Source organism: Macaca mulatta, chromosome 7 (genome assembly GCF_049350105.2).
Source record: "Macaca mulatta isolate MMU2019108-1 chromosome 7, T2T-MMU8v2.0, whole genome shotgun sequence".
Lineage (NCBI taxonomy): Eukaryota > Metazoa > Chordata > Mammalia > Primates > Cercopithecidae > Macaca > Macaca mulatta.
This window is the reverse complement of record NC_133412.1, coordinates 103,371,360-103,392,239: the sequence shown is the minus strand read 5'-3', so window position 1 is coordinate 103,392,239 and position 20,880 is coordinate 103,371,360.

Genomic DNA, 20,880 nt, shown 5'->3' with positions numbered 1-20,880 from the left:
GCCTGAACTTGATGTCTGTCCAGAAGACAAAAACACTGATTAGGTAGGAGGATAAAAGTCCTTCAGGAACAGAGTGACTCTGGACCTCAGCTATAGACTGCAGCTAATTCATAAATGTCAACAGTCAAGAGGAGGGGAACCAGAACATCTTGTCTTGAGGGTGAGTTCCCAACCATCTCTGGGAAGCATGGCTTTCTTGTAGATTAAGGTTAAACAGGAAATGACCAAGCATGACTCTTCAGCTAAATTTGTAATGATCATTCCTGCTCGGTTTTAAAAAAGAATCCATTCTAAGGCAAAGCCTTTATTTCTCTTGGGGGGTTCAACAAGGAACTTCAGGATGCTTAACTTTCAGAAACACTGGTGAGGTTATTAAAGAGCAGTCAGTTTCCCTAGACCTTGTTCCTATTTCTCAGTTCTTTTCCTCTTTAATCAAAGTGCTCAGAAGAACTAGTTCTTCTAGAGATACTGGTATTCTAAATTGTCACGTAGACAAGTAAGCTTTTTTATCCTTCAGGAAAATTCTCGTTAGTCATTTATTGGCATCTAGGCATAGAACTCTATTGAAAGATGACAATTGAGAAAATTTCATTATGAATTTTTTATGAGGCCAATCAACAAATATTCATAATAACATCAACAATTTACAGTTTCATTTAAAGTTATTATAGGTTCCATTTACAACATTGTGTCAAATGTTATTTATATATTACAGATATGGAAATGGGGGTTCCATAACATGCCAAAAGGCACTTTGTTGGCAGTAGTTGAGAACAAGTTTTAGAGTTAGACAGTCCTGATTTCGCCACTTACTAGCTGCATGAGCTAGTTGCTGTTATTATTCTTCATCTGAATTCTAGCTCAGTGTTTCTTCTATTTTACTGTGCTATGAACCTTAAATCATCAAACATTACAACTTAAGTAGAAAGAAAGAAGAGTATTTTGCTAAGTACTTACCACAGGTAAATTAATTTTAAATGCTGTTCTACAAAGAATGGTGGGAATTACAGCTAGTTTTCCCAAAGAAAGAAGTTCCAAAGACACCCAGGTGTTCTGCTGCCTCCTGTTGGCCGAGGGGCAAAGTTCATTTCCTTACTGTACCAAATGAGAAAGGAATTATTTTATACCTCCTGTATTTAAGTCATTATGGCGTGGTAATGTCTCCTCTAAGGAGTCAAAACTGTCTAGACAAGTCTGAAGAGGACCAGTTTTAGACAATCATGCTTAATACAGAACACAGGCTTTGGAACGTGAGATTTCTCTTTTTGCTCTAAGAGAGTTTTCTGATTAAAGTCCAGGAAAACTCTGTTGAATCGTTCAGTAAGCAAGGATTAAGAAATTGAATATGACCGACATGTTCAGCTGTACCTTAAGAGAGCACATACACACTCACCACACTCATGCATACACATACAAACACAAAACAAAGCAAAACAAAGAGCAGTTGACTTTCCATTCTATTCATTAAAAAGATTCATTTATAGTTGTATTGTGCAGGGGGCTGTAAGATTGAAGTGATACCTGAGGGAGGCCTGGGAATATGTTTGCACCACATTACTTGGACTGCATGATAATTGAGAGCCATTGTGGCTGAACACTTTATGAGTTTGTTTAATTTGTCACAGTAAATAAAGCTTTTTTGATGCAAGTTAATTAGCTCTCTTGTGTTACTGCACATCAAATGTAATTAACAACCAACTGCCAGTGTGGGGTTGCCCTTGTGTAACATGGTAATGGGGGAAAAACTTAACTGGGGCTGGATTAAGTAAGAGATACACTGTTGAATCAGTCACCCTTCTGTCTGCTATGGACTGGGATCTAGGGGGAAAATATCAGGTCTAATAAAAAATATCAACTGTTTAATATGGTTTCATTAAAAAATGCATGTGTCATGCCAGGCTTACATTTGCCACCATATTAGGTAAATGCAGCAAAGTAAATTTCCTACCACTGCTCAGAGTTCACTTCCTCCTTGGTTGGCATTGTCTATATGCCAACCTCTGCTTGGATATTTCACTTCCTGTCATTTACTTTTCTTTAGCTTTGACATTTTATCTCCCCTGTGATAAGTGCTGCTACAGTGAAGGCAGAAGGAGTGCTATTAAATAATGACTAAGCAGGAATTTGTTCCAATGGGCAGAAGATAACCGAAGGATCTGCCCAAAGAAGAAAATCATGCTTCCAAATTCATAGTGGTATTCTTGTCTAGTTTATATTTTAAGAAAGTATTCTGCCATACTTTTCCATTTTTTTTTTCTAGGCAAAGTTAAGGTAAAGACATCAAACAGCCTTGATTTATACTAATTTTTGATCATACTATTCGAAGAAAGGTTGGAAGATAGAAACATCTTTAAGGGGACACAACAATGGTAAACTTGAGATTCTCCATGTATCTATTATTTACATTGAAAATACTTGCTGGGAGAAAACAACAATATCAGTTAAAAAGAAATAAATTTTAAAGGGATATAGTGTTACCAGTAAACCTTTCCCCTCTCATCACCACTGCCCTCTCCTCCATGCAAAAGGTAGATTCCATGCCAATTTATCTAAGCGATAGCACTCTTTTGCGGGGAATAACACCTGGTTAGGAAGGAAAATTTAAGTAGGAGTATAAGACCTGGGCTTATGTCCTTACTCTGCCTCCAACCAACACTCTGACCACCTTCTCTGGGACTCAGTTTCCTCACAGAATTAGGTGTCAGAATGGATAGTTCCGTGGTTGTCTTCTAGCTCCAAGTTTCCCTGATTCTCTGATCTCTCTCATGCTTTTCCAGAAAATCCTTCTGGTTTCATTTATTTTCACCCTGCCTACCCCAGGTCTCTGCTGACTGGCTTTAGCAATGGAGGATGTGTAAGTCCAGCTTCTAGGAAGCTAAAAGAAATGTGTTTAAGTGACAGCCAGTCCTTACTCATTCATTCAACAAATATTTACTGAATACGTTCTATAAACTAGGTTGTGAGAATCCAAGGATGAAAATAATCTGGATAATCCTTCATCTACATAACTGGAAATTAGAAAAGAGACAATTGGCTTAATAAATTAGCTCATTCTATTCATATTGAATTGTTTAAAAATATCCCTATGTATTTTATATAGGTCTCTTATTCCTGAGCTTTCCTTTCCATGCACTACATTTCAATACTGTGAAACAGGCAAGCAGGCCTGAACTAAGGCAGAAGGAAGAAAACAAAGCTCCCTTTTATGCTAGAACATTTCCTCTTGAGACAGCTGTTTTTGCTAGGAGTTGGCAAGAAATACACATCTTATTTTCTTTTATTTGATTTGAGGATTCAATGTGAAAGATTTCATCACATATTGAATTTACTTCTACTCTTTCAAAAATAATACTTCTACTAATTTCAAAAGTAATACAAGCTCATGGTGAAAAATTAAGATATTATAAAAATTCATGAGAGAGAAAAAATTAAAGTGCCTCATTATCCCACTTCCCAAAGATAATTCTTATTAATATTTTGATTGTATTCTTCTCTCTCTCTCTGTCCCTCCCTCTCTTCTTCCCTCCCTCCCACCATCCATGTAGTAGTAAAATGTATTCTCTTGTCTTTTCACACATTTGGAATAATATGGTTAATACTGAAATTTGAGTTTTTCATAGCATATTTTGACCCTTTCCAGGTAGATTGATCTCATTCTTTTTAATAACTATGTTGTATTCCACTGAATGGACCTAAGTTGATATAGTCAGTTCTCCAATTAATAGATAGCTGACTTGTTTTCAGATATTTTACTATTATAAATAATACAAGATGATATCTGTAGTAATATTATCATCACTGCAAAGAGTAATAAATACTCACTAAGTATTTACTAATACTAAGTGCCAGGCACTTTATTATAGACTTCGTAGGCATCATTTCATTTAATTTTCAAAGTAATCAGGCAGATGAGGACACTGAAATGCTATGTAACTTGTCCAAGGTCACATATCCAGAAGGTAGTGGAGCTGTGATTTCAACTCAAGTCTGTCTGATTTCAGAATTAGAGCTCAACATTCATTCAGCAAATATTTTTGTACACACATTTTTGTATACTTGTGTTAGTATATGTGCAGGATACATTGATAAAGATAAAATTGCTGGGTCAAAGGATTTGCAATATTTAAATCTATCCAAGTATTTTTTGATGGCCCCGAAAAATATTTTTGCCGATGAGCACCCCCAATTGTAGTAAATAAGAGTACTAGTTTCTCCATACTCTTGCCAGCACTTTGTAGCTTCATCTTTTTTCCCTCAATATAATAGGCAAAAAAATTGTCTTAGTGTTACTTCAATTTGTATTTTACAAACTTACTTTTTTAGTAATAAAATGTAATATATTTAAATATCATTTTGTCATCAGCTATGGAAATATGGCTCATATACCCATAATCTCTCTGTTTTAGAAAAGTTGCATGAAATTCTCAGTTGAGTTTTTCATTTTCTTTATCATCTCTACCCAAACTCCTTGGTTTATTTCTATCTCCAGTGCATTTGGAATTTCTTTCTGGGATGAATACACTCAGGTACTATTCTACCAGCAAGTTCCAGTTATTCAATCCAGGTCACAGTACTTGGTCAAAGTAACTGACAAAAGAAAGATGGCTCTAGCCATTTAAAGCTGACTTAAAAAAAAAAATGATGGTAGTCTTGGGAAGAGAGAGAAAAGTGACTTTTTAAAATACAACATATTTTTAAAAGAAAGCAGAGATCTCAAGGGAAAAACTAACAAAAATAACTTTAAAAGAATAGATGTTCAAAATAATTATGTTAAGTAGGAGTTATTAAAAAGACTGCAAAAAGATCAGCTTGCACCTAGAACTTGGTTAAAGGCACAGTATATACACAGACATTCAAAATGATGAATTTGTGCTACGGCGTTACATTGAGATGCATATAATCACTTACAGCCACTTGTAATTTCTAGAAGTGAACACATATTACCTAAGATTTTTCTAATTGAGCCATATTCTGGAAGCATGACAAAGGCAAGATCCATTTTAGTTCATTAAGGAAAACAGGCTCATACTTCATATTTATTCTTTTTGAAAACCACCTGCTGTCATGTCCTTGTGATCTGTAAAATTCTAGCTTTCTATGAGTTAAAAAAGGAGTAAAATAATTATATCACCCTGTTTGTTAGATACATTTAAAATGTAGACAGACAGAAAGATGGCTAGTCAGACAATCTGATTATTGTACCAGCTGAATCCTTAAAGAATCGGAGACTGAACAAAACTAAAAAGCATTAAGGAGGAGTACAGTAGAGAGCATGAGACAGTTAAAGATAAGTGAAATGTGCAGTGTTGTTGGGCTCAGAATGAAAGAGATGACTTTTGACAGTCTACCCCTTTGTCAGAAAGCTGTTGCAGCAAAGCAAACTTAAAAATGTTATCTGCTACAAACTACGTCTTGAAAAAAGTGATTAATGCAGTTTGGCTGTTCTATAACAGAACCATAATATATTGTTGAAAGGGGCCTGCTGAGGCAAAATGTAGTGTTGAAAATGTGCTGTTTCTTCATAATAATAGAGGATATAAAGTGAGCTTTGAAAAAAGTAGGCCTAGCCAGTGATTAAGCTAACATTAATACCTTCTCGTACTTTCAAAGACTCAACTTTCCCCAAGACCCTCTGGTTCTTTAAACTTATTCTTCTATTACTTTTCCTGTTTTGAGTATTTAGTTTTCAGGTAGAGATTTTGGAAACAAACAAGAAATGAAGGAGGGAAGAAAATCTTGGGGAAACAGAGGCAGAAAATTGGCTTTTGGTTTTCTTTTAGCAATCCTATCTTTTTTTTTTTTTAAGATGGAACTCTCCCGTATATCAAATCTTGTTACCGATCATGTTTTAGGTAGATGTGGCACAGTTAATGTGTATAGAATGGGCACACCAGAAGAAACAGGACTCTGGAATTAGACTGCCAATGAGGGTGTGTAGCGCTAGAATGGGATGTTGCTGCATGTGTGGGGAATATTTTAGCATGTCCGATGGAGCTGGTTTCTGAAAGTTTTGGCAAAAAATGGTAATTCAAATAAGTTGATATTGGAGACAGCATCCAATATGAAGTCTGGTGACAGGCTGGTGAAACAAGACAGTGGGAAATCCTGAATGCCAGTGTGGAAGCCCAGGTAGGTAAGTGTCGCGAGGCCTCTTAGCAGGCAATGGCACCCCCCCAGCCACTGAACTGAGGATAAAACACAGAACTCTAGCCCTCATAGAAACACTCACATGAAATAACCCTTGCACCAAGGGACATTATTTTTTCTGGCACTACTGAGATTCCTGTTTGGATAGTGGCTAAGTTGTTACCAAAGAAGAAAAAACAAGGAAACAAGCATGAATTGTTGATTCTTCCAAAGTGGGTAGCAAAAACAGCAGTAGCAGGTTGATGGTGCAAACTCTCATCTCCAGTGTAGCACCACACAATTCCCTTGACAAGAGACAAAGCAACTGCTAGGTTTAATGTGTCTTTACATGAACAACTGATCTTGCTTAATAATACTGCATCGTGCTGACAATCCTTTATGAATACAGCAGTGTAATGCCGACAGTTAGCTAACAACAAAGCTGCCTGCCCAGATAGAAGGTTTGGAACTACACGGGAGGGACTTAATTTGACTCAAGGTAATTCTGGGGAAATGTGGAAAGGCTGACATCTGGACTGTCATGCAAAGCAGACACATTCTGAAACACAAGAGAAATGCCATCTGAGAGGTCCTAGTGAGGCTTCCAAATTGTCATCAAGAGCTTGTTAAATTTTCATAACTTTAATATGGAAGAAAAAAACATCATTTCAGAGAAGTAGTGGGAGGGGACTAGGGCTTGAGATGGATGCATTTATTTCATTTACAAAACATTTCTTGACTGTTTTCTGTAGGTCAGGTACTGTGCTAGGTGATAGAGATACAGACATGAATAAGATTGTCCCTGCCCTCAAAATTGGGTTATTATTTACATTTGGAGAGGGAAATAAGCCAACAATTACAATATGTTGTGGTAAGGAGTAGGAATTAAGTGAAGGTTGCAATGGGAGCTGAGATAAAGAACATCTAGCTTGCTCTCTCTCTCTTTCTCTCTCTCTCCGTGTGTGTGTGTGTGTGTGTGTGTGTGTGTGTGTGTGAGTGTGAGTGTGTGTGTGTTTATAAAAGATATTGGTGTTGATAAGGGAAGGCTTCCAGGAGAAGGGAATTTATAAATTAAATCTCATAATATAACAAGGACAAGTCAGAGGACCAGGTGAGTGGGTGCATGGCTGAGCATTCTAGTTGGAGAGAATGGTATGTGCAAACATTCATATTCACAAAAGGAACACATGGAAACAAAACTGCCCCCTTTCTTTTTGGGGGTCTTTATTGATAATGGAACATTGAGAGCTAAAAGGAAAGTGTCTTCTTTCATGGCAAGACAGAGTCAGCATTTTGTGATAGAGAATTAAAGCAAAATTCTTGACAGAATTCCTGACAGAATTAAAGCATTTCCTGATACAAAGCATATTAGACCTTAAAGGAAGTGACTGGGGGACATTATGAAAATACCTTCTCTGAAAAGTGTTGTATGGAGAGTAAGGTGAGCAGATATGGAAACTAATTAATGCTTCTTTTAACTCTGGGATTTCAGTCTGTTTCCAAGACTGACTAAAAAGAGTGAGAAAGATTAATGAAGGGGAAGGGCACTACGTGGAAGGCAATTGTAAAGTGTTACAAAATAGTAGGGGCAGGCTAACCTTATGAGGTTATGAGGTCTTATAGAGGGGCATTTCAGTGTTAAAATAATGATTGTGACGTAATTGCCTAAAATTATTTAGCAACCCTAAAGCATTTGAACTATTTACAGTAAATTCTAACATGATATCCTGTAACCTTTAGGAATAGAAATTTGCTCAGGTCAGGAAACTGTTTCTCAGAGTGCAATGAAGAAAACCTAGATCATTACAGACATTTAGTTAGTCTTCAGATTTAGATGCTGACTTCCAATTGCTGCCCCTGAATTATAGACTGTCTTCAGCCATTCACAACCCGGAGGGCTCAGGCCCAGTCCGTATATGGTAACCTATTCATTAGTAGTGGCTAGACCCGTGTCTAGTTCTCAGCTTAACCCAAATCCTTGTGTGTTAACTTTATCAAGCTTTTGTTTTGATATTTACACCCTGCAAATTACATGCAAAGTGTACACAGAAATTTTTCTCTTTGAGATGGAAATATATATCATGCTCAGTATCAAAGTACATTTCTCCATATCTTTTTTGCTTGTCATGTCATATAGGTATTAGGAGAGCCAGTGCCACCAAACATAGTCAACAACAGGGCTGGTTTACTGGAGAATACCATTCAATAGCATCTCGTCTGGAAATATGGGAAAAGCATAGATAATTTCATAGAAATTACCAATTATTAGAGTTGGGTAGGATATTTAAAATCATCTAGTTCCTTATCCTCAATTGACAGCTGGGGAAATCAAAGTCCTTGCTCAGAGTCCTACAGTGATAATAGACAGAATTTAGGTTTTCTGAAAGCCAGACCAATATTTTCTTCTAAGACATAGCATGTCCTTTTTTATCCTTAAGTATAAAGCAGAGTGCTTCTTCTCTATTAAGGGTCAGTTATTTTAGCAAACACTTTGAAAATATGAGTGCCATAAAAATGTATTATTTAAAAACATTTGTATAAGAAAAGCTACATTGACTTAAGAATGCAAACCTCCCACTTATTAAAACCTCACATAGTTGCTTGCAAATTTTATACAAGGCTCCCAAAATCCAGTAGCCTCCGGGTTTTTTTTTTCTCACCCTCACATGATCGCATCAGAGCGCCAGCAACCTGGTCAACAACTTATCATGATAACTTGGTTGGCAAAGGCAATCAAGTAAATCTGTGTCATTAACTCTTTAAGCATGTTGCTGATTGCAGAGTGATTCCACCTATTTCTTGCTTTGCCCATGTAGCAGTCTTAAGAGGCACACAGGAACATATTAATTTTTCCATCTTAGGGATAAGAAAGTAATGTCTTCAGGAATTAAGTGATTTGTTTAATGTCATGGAGGTAGTGCATAGTAGAGCTAAGCTGCTTACCCAGGCATTTTCACTCTTGGTCATGTGCTCCTTTCATCCTACCAAATCACCATCATCATCATCAGCAGCAGCAGCATCATCATTATCGTTTAAACTAGTATAACTTTTCCAGTACTGGCAGATCTCCATGTCTATGACAGCATCTCTCTCATCTTACCATTACCCCGTTGTACTGCTTTTATATTCCCAAAACTTGCCTCTTGGTTGCCTAGCAAATGTAGCTATGAGGCTCCGGGAAAAAAAATCACATCAAACTATATTTTAAGGACTCATTCTCTACCATTGACTGTTCATAGAAGTCAACAATAAGGTTGATGTTTCAGTGTGTCTCCAAACCATACTTCCTAGAACATCTGAGGAAATCGCTGACATTTTTTTTTGGTCTCAAGTATAGTACTGAAAATTTTGAAGGCAAGATCAGTAGCTCAAAATAATTGGTCTTAAGAAACTGTAGTGTTACCTTTAGTGGTTTCTCAGGAGGGGGTTCTCTCTCAGTGGTTTCATCACTCACTCTTTGATTCTGTATCTCACAGTGCCCTCTACACTTCCATGCAACTTCCCAACCACAGGGAGGAAGAGACTGTTAATGACTGACCCAAGGCCACATAATGAGTAAGTGTCAAGCTGAGATTCCCTCCCAGGTCTTTCAGTTTCAAAGCTCATGCAGTTGTAAGAAAATAGTAAAGCGCATATGTAGCAATATTAGATTTCAAAACTTTCAGACACTGGAACTACTTGAAGCTATTAGTCATTCCAGCAGGTTGCACTGAAGGGTATTAAAAATAGTTCCAAACAAAGATACAACATACCAGAATCTCTGGGACACAGCTAAGGCAGTGTTAAGAGGGAACTTTATAGTACTAAACACCCACATAAAAAAGTTAGAAAGATCTTAAATTAACAACTTAACATCACAACTGGAGAAATTAGGGAAGCAAGAGCAAGCCAACCCCCAAAACTAGCAGAAGACAAGAAATAACCAAAATCAAAGTTGAACTGAAGGAAATTGAGACATTAAAAACCATACAAAAAGTCAACATATCTAGGAGTTGGTTTTTTGAAAAAATTAATAAGATAGTTAGACTGCTGGCTTGGCTAATAAAGAAAAAAGAGAGAAGGTCCAAATAAACACAATAAGAAATAAGAAAGGAGACTAATATGAATACCTCTATGCACACTAGCTAGAAAGCCTAGAAGAAATGGATAAATTACTGGACACATGTAATCTCCCAAGATTGAACCAAGAAAAAATTGAATCCCTGAACAGACCAGTAAAATAATAAGAAGGCTACCAACCAAAAAAATGCCCAGGACTACATGGATTCTTAGCTAAATTTTACCATATGCATAAAGAAGAGCTGGTACCATTCCTACTGAAGTTATTCCAAAAAGTTGAGGAGGGACTCCTCCTTAACTCATTCTATGAGGCCAGCATCATCCTGATACCAAAACCTGTGAAAGATACAACAACAACAGCAAAAAACTTCAGGCCAATATCCTTGATGAACATAGATGCCAAAAAACCCAACAAAATACCAGCAAACCAAATCCAGCAGCACATCAAAAAACGAATCTACCATGATCAAGTAGGCTTTATCCCTTGTATGCAAGGTTGGTTCAACATATGCCAATCAATAAATGTGATTCATCACATAAACAGAACTAAAAACAAAAATCACATGATTATCTCAATACATGCAGTAAAGGTTTCTGATAAAATTCAACATCCCTTCATGTTAAAAACCCTCAACAAACTAGGCATTGAAGTAACATGCTTCAAAATAATAATGACCATCTAGGACAAACCCATGGCCAATATACTGAATGGGCAAAAGCTGGAAGCATTCCCCTTAAAAACTGGAACAAGACAAGGATGCTCTCTCTTACCACTCCTATTTAACATAGTACTGGAAATCCTGGCCATAGCAGACAAGAGAAATAAATAAAAGTCATTCCAAACAGGAAAAGAGAAAGTCAAACTATCCCTGTTTGCAGATAACATTATTCTATAGCTAGAAAACCCGATAGTCTCTACCCAAAAGCTCCTTGAGCTGATAAACAACTTCAACAAATTTTGTTTCAGGATGTAAAATTAATGTACAAAAATCAGTAGCATTCCTGTACACCAACAACAGCCAAGCTGAGAGCCAAATCAGGAATGCTATCCCATTCACAATTGCCACACACACACAGAAATACCTAGGAATACAGCTAATCAGGGAGATGAAGGATCTCTATAGTGAGAATTACCAAACATTACTCAAAGAAATCAGAGATGATACCAATAGAAAAACATTCAATGCTCATGGCACAGGAAGAATCAATATTGTTAAAATGGTTATACTGCCCAAAGCACAGATTTGATGTTATTCCTATCAAACTGCAGATGACATTCTTCACAGAAGTAGAAAAAACTATTTTAAAATTCATATAGAATAAAAAGAAGAGCCTGAGTAGCCAAGGCAATCCTAAGAAATAAGAACAAAGCTGGAGACATCATATTACCTGACTTCAAACTATACTACAAGGCTGCAGTCACCAAAACAGCATGGTACTGATACAAAAACTGATACAATGGAACAGAATAGAGTGCCCAGAAATAATGCCCCACACCAGTAACCATCACATCTTCAACAAAATTGACGAAAACAAGGAATGGAGAAAGGACTCCCCATTCAACAAATGGTGCTGGGGTAACTGGCTAGCCATATGCAGAAGATTGAAACTGGGCCCATTCCTTATACTAAACACAAAAATAAATTTGATACTATTAAATACTTAAATGCAAAAACTAAAACTATAAAAGCACTGGAAGACATCCTAGGACATAGGACCTGGCAAATATTTCATGACAAAGATGCCAAAAGCAACCGCAACAAAACAAAAAACTGACAAACGGGATCTAATTAATCTAAAGAGCTTCTGCACAGCAAAATAAACTATCAACAGAGTAAAAAGACAACCTACAGAATGGGAGAAAATATTTTCAAACTATGCATCTGAAAAAGGTCTAATATCCAGAATCTGTAAGAGACTCAAATGAATTTATAAGCAAAAAACCAAACAACCCCATTAAAAAGTGGGCAAAGAACATGAACAGACACTTTTCTAAAGAAGACATACACACAGCCAACAAGCATATGAAAAAATACTCAACAACACTAATCATTAGAGAAATGCAAATCAAAATCATAATGAAATACCATCTCACACCAGTAAGAATGACTATTATTAAAAAGTCAAAAAATTACAGATCCTAGTAAAGTTGGGTAGAAACGGGAATGCTTATACACTGCTGGTGGGAATATAAATTAGTTCAGTCATTATGCAAAGCGTGTGGGGGTTTCTCAAAGAACTTAAAACAGAATTACCATTTGACCCAGTGATCCTATTATTAGGTATATACCCAAGGGATATAAATCATTGTATCATAAAGCCACATGCATGTGTATGTTCATTGCAGCATTATTCACAATAGCTAAGACATGGAATCAATCTAAATGTCCATCAATGGTAGACTGGATAAAGTAAATGTGATACATATACACCATGGAATACTATGCAGCCATAAAAAAGAATAAGATCATGTCCTTTGCAGCAACATGGATGAAGCTGGGGGCCATTATCTGAAGCAAACTAATGCAGGAACAGAAAAACAAATACTGCATATTCTCACTTGCAAGTGGGAGCTAAATAACGAGAAGACGCAAACATAAAGAAGAGAACAACAGAGACTGAGGTTTACTTGACAGTGGAGGGTGGGAGAAGGGAATAGATCAAAAAACCACCTATCAGGTACCATGCTTATTTCCTGAGTGACAAAATAATCTGTACACCAACCTCTCCCCGGGACATGCAGTTTACCTATATAACAAACCTGCATATGTGCCCCTAAACCTAAAATAAAAGTTAAAAAAAATAAGATCAGAGAACAAAGGAGGGGTACTTTAATTCTGAGTATGATGGTTTTATATATATATATATGTATCATGAAAACTCTAAAATGATATACAAATTAAAATTCTGTTATTTCTATGGAAAATAAAATAACTGACTTTTGATTGTATTGAAAAAAAAAGTTCCAAAACTTCCTTTTCAACACTGTTGTCTAAGACCTACAACTTTAGGGTAAGGTGGATTATTGGTGGGCTACCTACATCTAACAGTATTTAGTCATTACCATAGCAAAAAGATCTTTTAATGAAATAATTATATCATGACAAGATGTATGTTTATATTTTGTTCTTGTTTATTGATGTCTCAAAGCTCACGACTATTAAGTAATTCTCAGACTAGTCTTATAATGTTGATAACATTGTGGCATATTCTCAGGGGTGATCCTCTCTTCCAATTTTCAATTGGATGTTCGCCTGTCATTCAGAGTCATAGTTTCACCGACTATTCATGGTCATAAATGACTATGAAACCCTCAATGACCTCTAATCCTGATTTATCTACCCAGATGACCTTGAGAAAGTCACTTACATTTGGGGGCCTCATTTTCTTCTCACATAGGAATTACAATGCTTTGCAAATTTCCTTTCTTCCAAGCACTTCTGGGAGTCTCCAGGGGAAAGTCTTATTTGCTTGTGAATCAGCCTGGATCCCAGTTTGGTGTTTATGGTCTTTCTTGTGACCGTTACACCTGGACCTCTGATGATATTGTTGCCCTTCCTGAAGTTGTTGCCTCTTCTGCGGATGTTTCTATCTACCCAGGTCCTGTGTTTCCCTCTAGATTAGGACTGCCTGCTGATGGGCTCAGCTATTTATGCTGAGTCCTCCTGGGGCCATAAAAATTCAGAAGTCTTCACTGAAGTGAGATGTCAGAGGCTTTCTCCTCTCAACACTGTTAGGGAAAACCCACTGGCACATTGTTTGACTCTCTCAGATACTGAATCGAGTGGCATAACTTTCAGTTTTATACACAGTGACTTTCTCCCAAGTCACCAGCATGGCTGAATTGCAATAGGTTTGGTCAGCAACCGCTCCCTAGAGCTGTTGACTGTGTTCATTATTTGGCTTCTTTCCCTTCTGGAATGAGTTTTCTTCAGTGTCCTCTTTTCTTCCTCTCATGCTCAATTCAGAGTTTTGTTGGACTAGCCCACAAGTTTGCCAAATGTGCTTGAACTCCATCTGAAATTAATCATTGTCTTAGAAAAAGTCATAATGAAATGGTTCATGTGAATGGCTCCCCTAGAACTCTAAAGTACATAACTTGGGCAATTAATGACAATGCCCTAGTTAAGCCAAACCCACTCATTTGCTAAACATGCCCAGACATATCTGAACTTTCCACTAGACAGTAAAAGCATGAATGTTTCATACATACACAAATATAAGCTGTTGTTACTATTATGAATATTAATTTGTAACAATATGAAATGGGCTTTATCAAAGGATATAGTCTTATTCCCTAGTTGAAGAGGGAGCCTTAGTCACATATGACTTAAGTAGATTCTGTCACATGCTTCACATGGTAGGGGGATAACAAGACATTTCACTGCTCCTAGCAACCTTGTACACTGTGAATATAAAACTATACACGGATCCATATAGTTAACCCAAGGGCATGGACCTGAAAAGGTCATCTCTACTAAAATAACATTATAGTTCCATTTTCCATATTCTCAGGTTGAGAAAGTTTAAATTCAAGGACAAATATCAGAAGAGAGCCAAATAATAGAAAAGCATGATAAAAATATTTTTTCATACTTTATATATGTATATATAAACATACATATATAAATATTAACTCTAGAGTATCTTCTCTAAAGAGTTATTGATGCTTTAAAAAATAAGAACAGAAAAGCAAATGTGAAGACTTTTAAATTAAATTCTAACAATTTCAAACAAATGCTGCCTGGGAGATCATGCAAGGCATCCAAAGCCTAAACTGAATGTATGTTGGCAAGAGCATCTTCACATCTCCCTAAATAACTAGCTAATACAGTCAGTATTTTACACCTCATCGAGGCCTGGCACTTATTTTCAAAATGCTCCAGTCAATTGTCAACTAAAAAGAATGCAGAACTTCAATCCTCGGTGGTGGGGCTGGGGAAGGCAAAGTTTTCTTTTTCCTAAAGAATGTTGCATTGCAAAGATGGAATTCTCTGGGGCTGCCAAGACTGCTGTCAGGTGTAATCTAGCCCGTCAACATTTTTAGGAAAAAGGCAAAATCAACACAAAAACAAAAGATGAAGGGGATATAGAGGCATCCACCTTTAAGCTGTTATAATTAAGCTTCTTGTCTTTTCTATTGAGTAAAGTTTTGTAGAAAGTGAAATGTAGATCATATAACACATTCTAAATTGTTTCTCTTTCTTTATTCTTTTGCCAGGACTCTATTTATTTTTCTGACCAGAACAAAAGTTCAACACTCATTCACCCTTTCATGTAATCATTTATTTATTTAAAAGTAAATTAAGGGATAGCAAAAAAGTATTGGCTGCACAGTTGAGCAGTCAAGGAATACATAGTCGAATGGAGGGCAAAAGGCATATACTGAACCTGTGAAAATACAAGATAGAAAATGAGAAACATCATGAGAGAAGAGCAAAGCTCTATAATCGTTCAAAGGAAGAATACGTGGATGGAGAATGGTGTGTTTTGTTTTTTGAATCCACCTACATTATGGGCATTGTGCTTAGTCTTATAAACATTACATCCTTCAACAACCCATTTTACAGATGAAGAAATCGAGGCTTAGAGGTTATTGCATTGGATTAGGGTCTCACAAGAAATGGTAAGCCTAATATTAGAAACTTCAGGTGACTCTAGTTTCTGGCAGGCAAGCTTTTGGGAACATCTCATAGAGATGGGACATTTGCTCAGATCCTTGAGGATTAGTATGAGATGTGGGAAGAGTTCATTTCATGAGGAAGAAATAGTGTAGGCTCAGGGGTTAAAGTTTGATTGGAGTCCAGGATAGAACCAGAACGATTCTTTATGTATTAAATTGGGACTGACAGCTAGTCTGTAAATTGAAAACTTAGTTAAAGTGGGGGAATCATTAAGAAACAACACATAGATATTTTATTTTAACATAAAACGAGCAAGCATATATTTATTTGCCAATCTTTTGTTGAGGAAGCAAATCATTTTCTTGAAAAATGAGTCTGCTGGTTGGAATATTTACTTATAAAACACCATTTTATGACTAGTTTCATATAAACTAATTTGGTTTGTTTAAAGTGGAGCAAAAGTGGGAGATGAGAATAATCTGAGTGTGGTATCCTTCTGGAATTTTATGATTTATTTGCTCAATCTGTTACAGTTGTCCTGCCCATTTCTAATTTGCCATCATTTTTATTGGCTTTTTAAAAAAGAAAATCAAGCATATAACTTAGTTTTCATAGAAACAATTTTTTCTGTACTCATGTTTTTACCAGTTTTTATATTTAATTAAATCACATAATTGCAAGAACAAGTAAGATTGGCATTAATAGGTTTAGGCAAGCATAAACTATTTGGTGGGAGAAGGACACAGACATACTGTATAACTTGCTAGTCCTGATTGTTTAATCAGCCGCTTTTCACAGAAGCTATGTTTTACAGAAGGAATGGAGAACATTGATCTGATGAGTCAATTAAATAGAAATGTGTTAAGAAAATTTCTATTGCAGTGGAAAAATAGAAGACAAGATATATATGAATCTGACATTGTGAAGCCTTGAATGCCAAGCTAAGTAGTTCATCATTACTGATTAGCCACACTTGACATCATCACAATCTTGGGATCACCGTGCTCAGAGCTGTGGATGAGAATGACCAATCTAGACAGTGCCTAGAGAGATTTGGTAGAGATAATAGTGAAAAGAAATAAGATAGTGGCAAGTGTGAAAGGAGAAGATGGGATGGATGAGAAAGATATTTTGGGTGTAGGATGAGAAGGACGTAACAGTTGGTCAGATATGGGTTTAGTATTTAATGTACCTTTCTCATAAATGTGAATAAGAAGGAATTTGCCACTTTGACATTACATGAAACTTCAGGGACATTACAAGAACTTTTAACTCTGCCCATTTGTCTTTTGTCAGTCTGCAAACCATCCAGGTAGCTGCACTGGGTATCTATTGCAGCAGCCCTCTGCCGCATCACTGTGTATACAGCCTCTCCTGGATTTAGCACTATTGTGTATTATTTCCTAGTTGTTTCACATATGTACTCTTTTGCATTGATATAAAGATGGTGATCCCAGGATAAGACTCTTTTATTTCTTTTGCATTTTAGTATCTCTGAATCCTAAAATGTATCTTGACATACATGATGGCGTGCAAAATATAATTAGTTGCTCGTTTTTCTTAGTGTTCCAAAAAATAACAGTGTGTTTTCTAATCAATAGCATCTTGCCCTCTCTATCAGATCACAAATCCTAGGGGCAATTCTTGGCCTCCTTTTCTTCTTCATCCTTTTTAATGCCTTGCCCAGTTCTGGGCATATAGTTGACCTTTAGCAAATAGTTGTCTTATTGTTAACTTAAATTAGATTCATGGTAAGTTATATAAGTCACCTAGTACTGAAGCCTTCTGAAAATGTAGTCATATGTTTCTGTTTCTGTTACTGTTCTTTTCTTGCCCTTCTCTTTCCTTCTAAGACCTTTCCTGTCCTGCTTGCTGTTCCCTCAAACTTTCCTGAGACAAACTCCAGAAGAGCACCTTCATTTTGCAAGAGAAAGTTGGTGGGAACAAGCTTCTCAGGTTCATGAAATAAGGCATCATACGATGACTTTAAAACTATAATATTCTCAGTGTCAAGGAGTAGTCCATCTCTTAAGGAGACTTTAAGAAATGTGCTCAGAAGTTATAACATGAGCAAGAATTAACTCAGCTGGCTTAATATATTTTTTAAATTAATATCTGTTGTTGATTAGCTCTCATTATACCAAAGAAATTTTCGAAGGGAGGTATTTAATTTTCCTTTTGTTTCTATTCTTATTTGTGAATATGTTAATTTTAAGACAAAGTAGAGAAGGAGATATTCAAGTAATAAAGCCATCTAGTTCAATAAGGCAAAAATATTTTTAATAAAATTCACTGTTTCTAAACAAATCATAGATCAAAGAGCTTGACAGAAGGAACCAGAATGGTTGAGCATACCTATATTAGAAGGCACAAGTGCCTTTAAGCAAAGAAAAAAAAAACGGCTATTTAAGCAGTATTCTGGGGAATATGATCAAAACAAGTGTGGATTATCTGGTAATTTTAAAATTTTCTAATAGAAATATAAAAATTAATTTTCTCACAAAAAATGGGTGCTGGAAAGAGATGTTAAAATGCTATATTGACATAAATCATTAATGGAAATATGGGGAAGAAGAGTTTTGAATGACAGAGATTTGCATGAGCTAGAAAATGGAAGATGCAAAATAAAGGTTAAGTGCAGCATTTCCACGTAGTAGTGAAGTTTTTGGGGTCTGAAAACAAACATAAAATGTTACAATTGGTGTGGTTTGGGTCTTCCTCTCTCATATACTAGAACCCAAACCATATTAGAAAACTAAACATTTAAAACATACAACCTTTCTGGAAAAATAAATCCTTTGGCGGGTAGGGGGCACTGTGAATACACTTTTTCCTGTGGATAGAGTCCATGCTGGCCCTGTCATAAAACATGGTAGCAGAAATAAAACCATAAAGATAAAATATGTAATGAGAAAATGTTTAGTGGGGCCATAGTATGGCATTGAGTTAATAATGCTAAGACATCAAAACAATGCCAATTGTTGATTATTTCTATGAAGAGATAGTTTATTGGCATATAATTAATAACAAACTTGGTTGCACTCTGGAATTACCTGGGGATCTTAAAAAAATACTGTTGTTTGGATCCTACTTAGAGAAATTTTGATTTAGTTGCTGTGGAATATAACCTGATCATCAAGTTTTTAAGAGCTTTCTGGATCATTCTAATGTGTAACCAAGTTTGGGAAATACTGATATACTCTATTGTCAGCGGAAACAACTATTACCCACTTTTTGCTTTGTTGACATAAGAACTCCCACTATTCTCTGTGCATCCAGAGAAAACCTTTGATATTGAAACACATACCCTCTGTATATCTGGAAAAGTTTGATAGAGGGGCACTTTGTATGAGGGGGTGATAAGGCATGGGCAGAAAGAGAGGCTATTCTGAGAATGGAAGATTATGTGGTCTGATATATAATGAAGAAAGAGGGTATTTCTCCATTTCACCTAGTTTGGACTTTAATGAGTCCTCATTAATTTGCTTAAGCTAATTTTCTAGAAACTATATATTCATATTCAAATGTTAGTTCAAAATATATTAAAAGACAAGTTTTGATGTTTCACTATTCTGAATTATTTAAGCCATGGGGAATAATCAGAGGTCTATTTTCTGAAAGAAAAAAACACTTCATATTGTTGATCATTGCAATCACTATCTAGGCAGATATATATTATATCTTTGTTATCTTTAATTTCGATGATTCTTTAAACTAAAACTTGTTGTAATACTACCTTTTATAATGGCCTTTGGCTGGTTCTGTGATAAAAAGAGCAAGACAGTAATTTCGAGATGTATTTCCTACATGACTCTGCTTTTGTGACTTTATCGATCCCAACATTATCTGAACTCTTTCTCCCCTAGTTTTGGGATATCAGATGAGAAGGAGTTATTTTAGTATCTCTTGGAGAATAACATCGATGAACTATTTTCATCCAACGCAGCATAAATTGTTTTGTCCGCAGCAGATTCCACCCAAAGAAGGCCGACTCTGATTACTGGTTATTAAGGTTTTTTTCTGCCATATGTCTGAATGGAAACGTGGCAGATTTTCCTTTGGGTTTCAACAAAGTGTTTTCTCAAATAGCAATGAAACGAGGTGATTGAAATGCCATAATAACAGTGGTGGTGGTAGATTGTTGCTGCGTCTTGACAAAACAGAGAAGTGGAGCTATTTGAAATCAGAGTTAACTTTTGGGTAAAGAGGTAAGGTCTCAAAACCAAAGATCAAATTTGCTGTTAGCCTAATTCTAGCTAATAACGAAGAGCATTTGCTTGTTTGGAGTCTCTGTGGACAGGTTATTAGTTCCTACCTCCTGAGACGAGAAAGGAACACCTCAGAATGTGGAAGAAAATGGCAAAGCAGCCCTCGTCTTGGTGATGTTTGTACTGGCTGTGCTTATGCAGGAGGAAAACGTCTTCTTTTTCCCACTCAGTAGCACTGCCAGTCCCTTTGGGGTGATATTTAATGGGGCTGGTCATTAGCCCAGAAATGCATAAAGGAGAATGCATTAGTCATAATTTGTCTTGATAAGGTTCTCTTCACTTATTCTGATACAAGACATGGATGTATTCTAAAAAAGAAGATAGGAGTGCTAGGAGTGCTGATCTCAGTGGTTTCATTGGACTTCCTGAGGCACTGAAGTGAACGCTTAGCTATAAAGATAGCCAATATTTAGTGATGTGATGTAACTGTTTGGTTCCCAAGTCTGAAAACAAGAATTCATCTAAAATTATTGTGGGACTTTTTGATAAAACAATACTGAAAATAAAAGTCTTAAAATTTTGGGCATCATGCAAATTAAGACTAAAAATTATAATATATTATTTGACTTGGTGTCCAAAATTATGCACAAGGGTATTTTTTACCCTAATATTGGATTAACTCTATAATTTTTTTCATTTTTTCCCATATGCTTATTGGCCATTTATACATTTTTTTTAATTGGGGAAAATATACATAGCACAAAATTTACCATTTTTAACTATTTTTAAGTGTACGATTTTGTGACATCAAGTACATTGACATTGTTGTCCAACCATAATCACTATAAATCTCCAGAACAGTT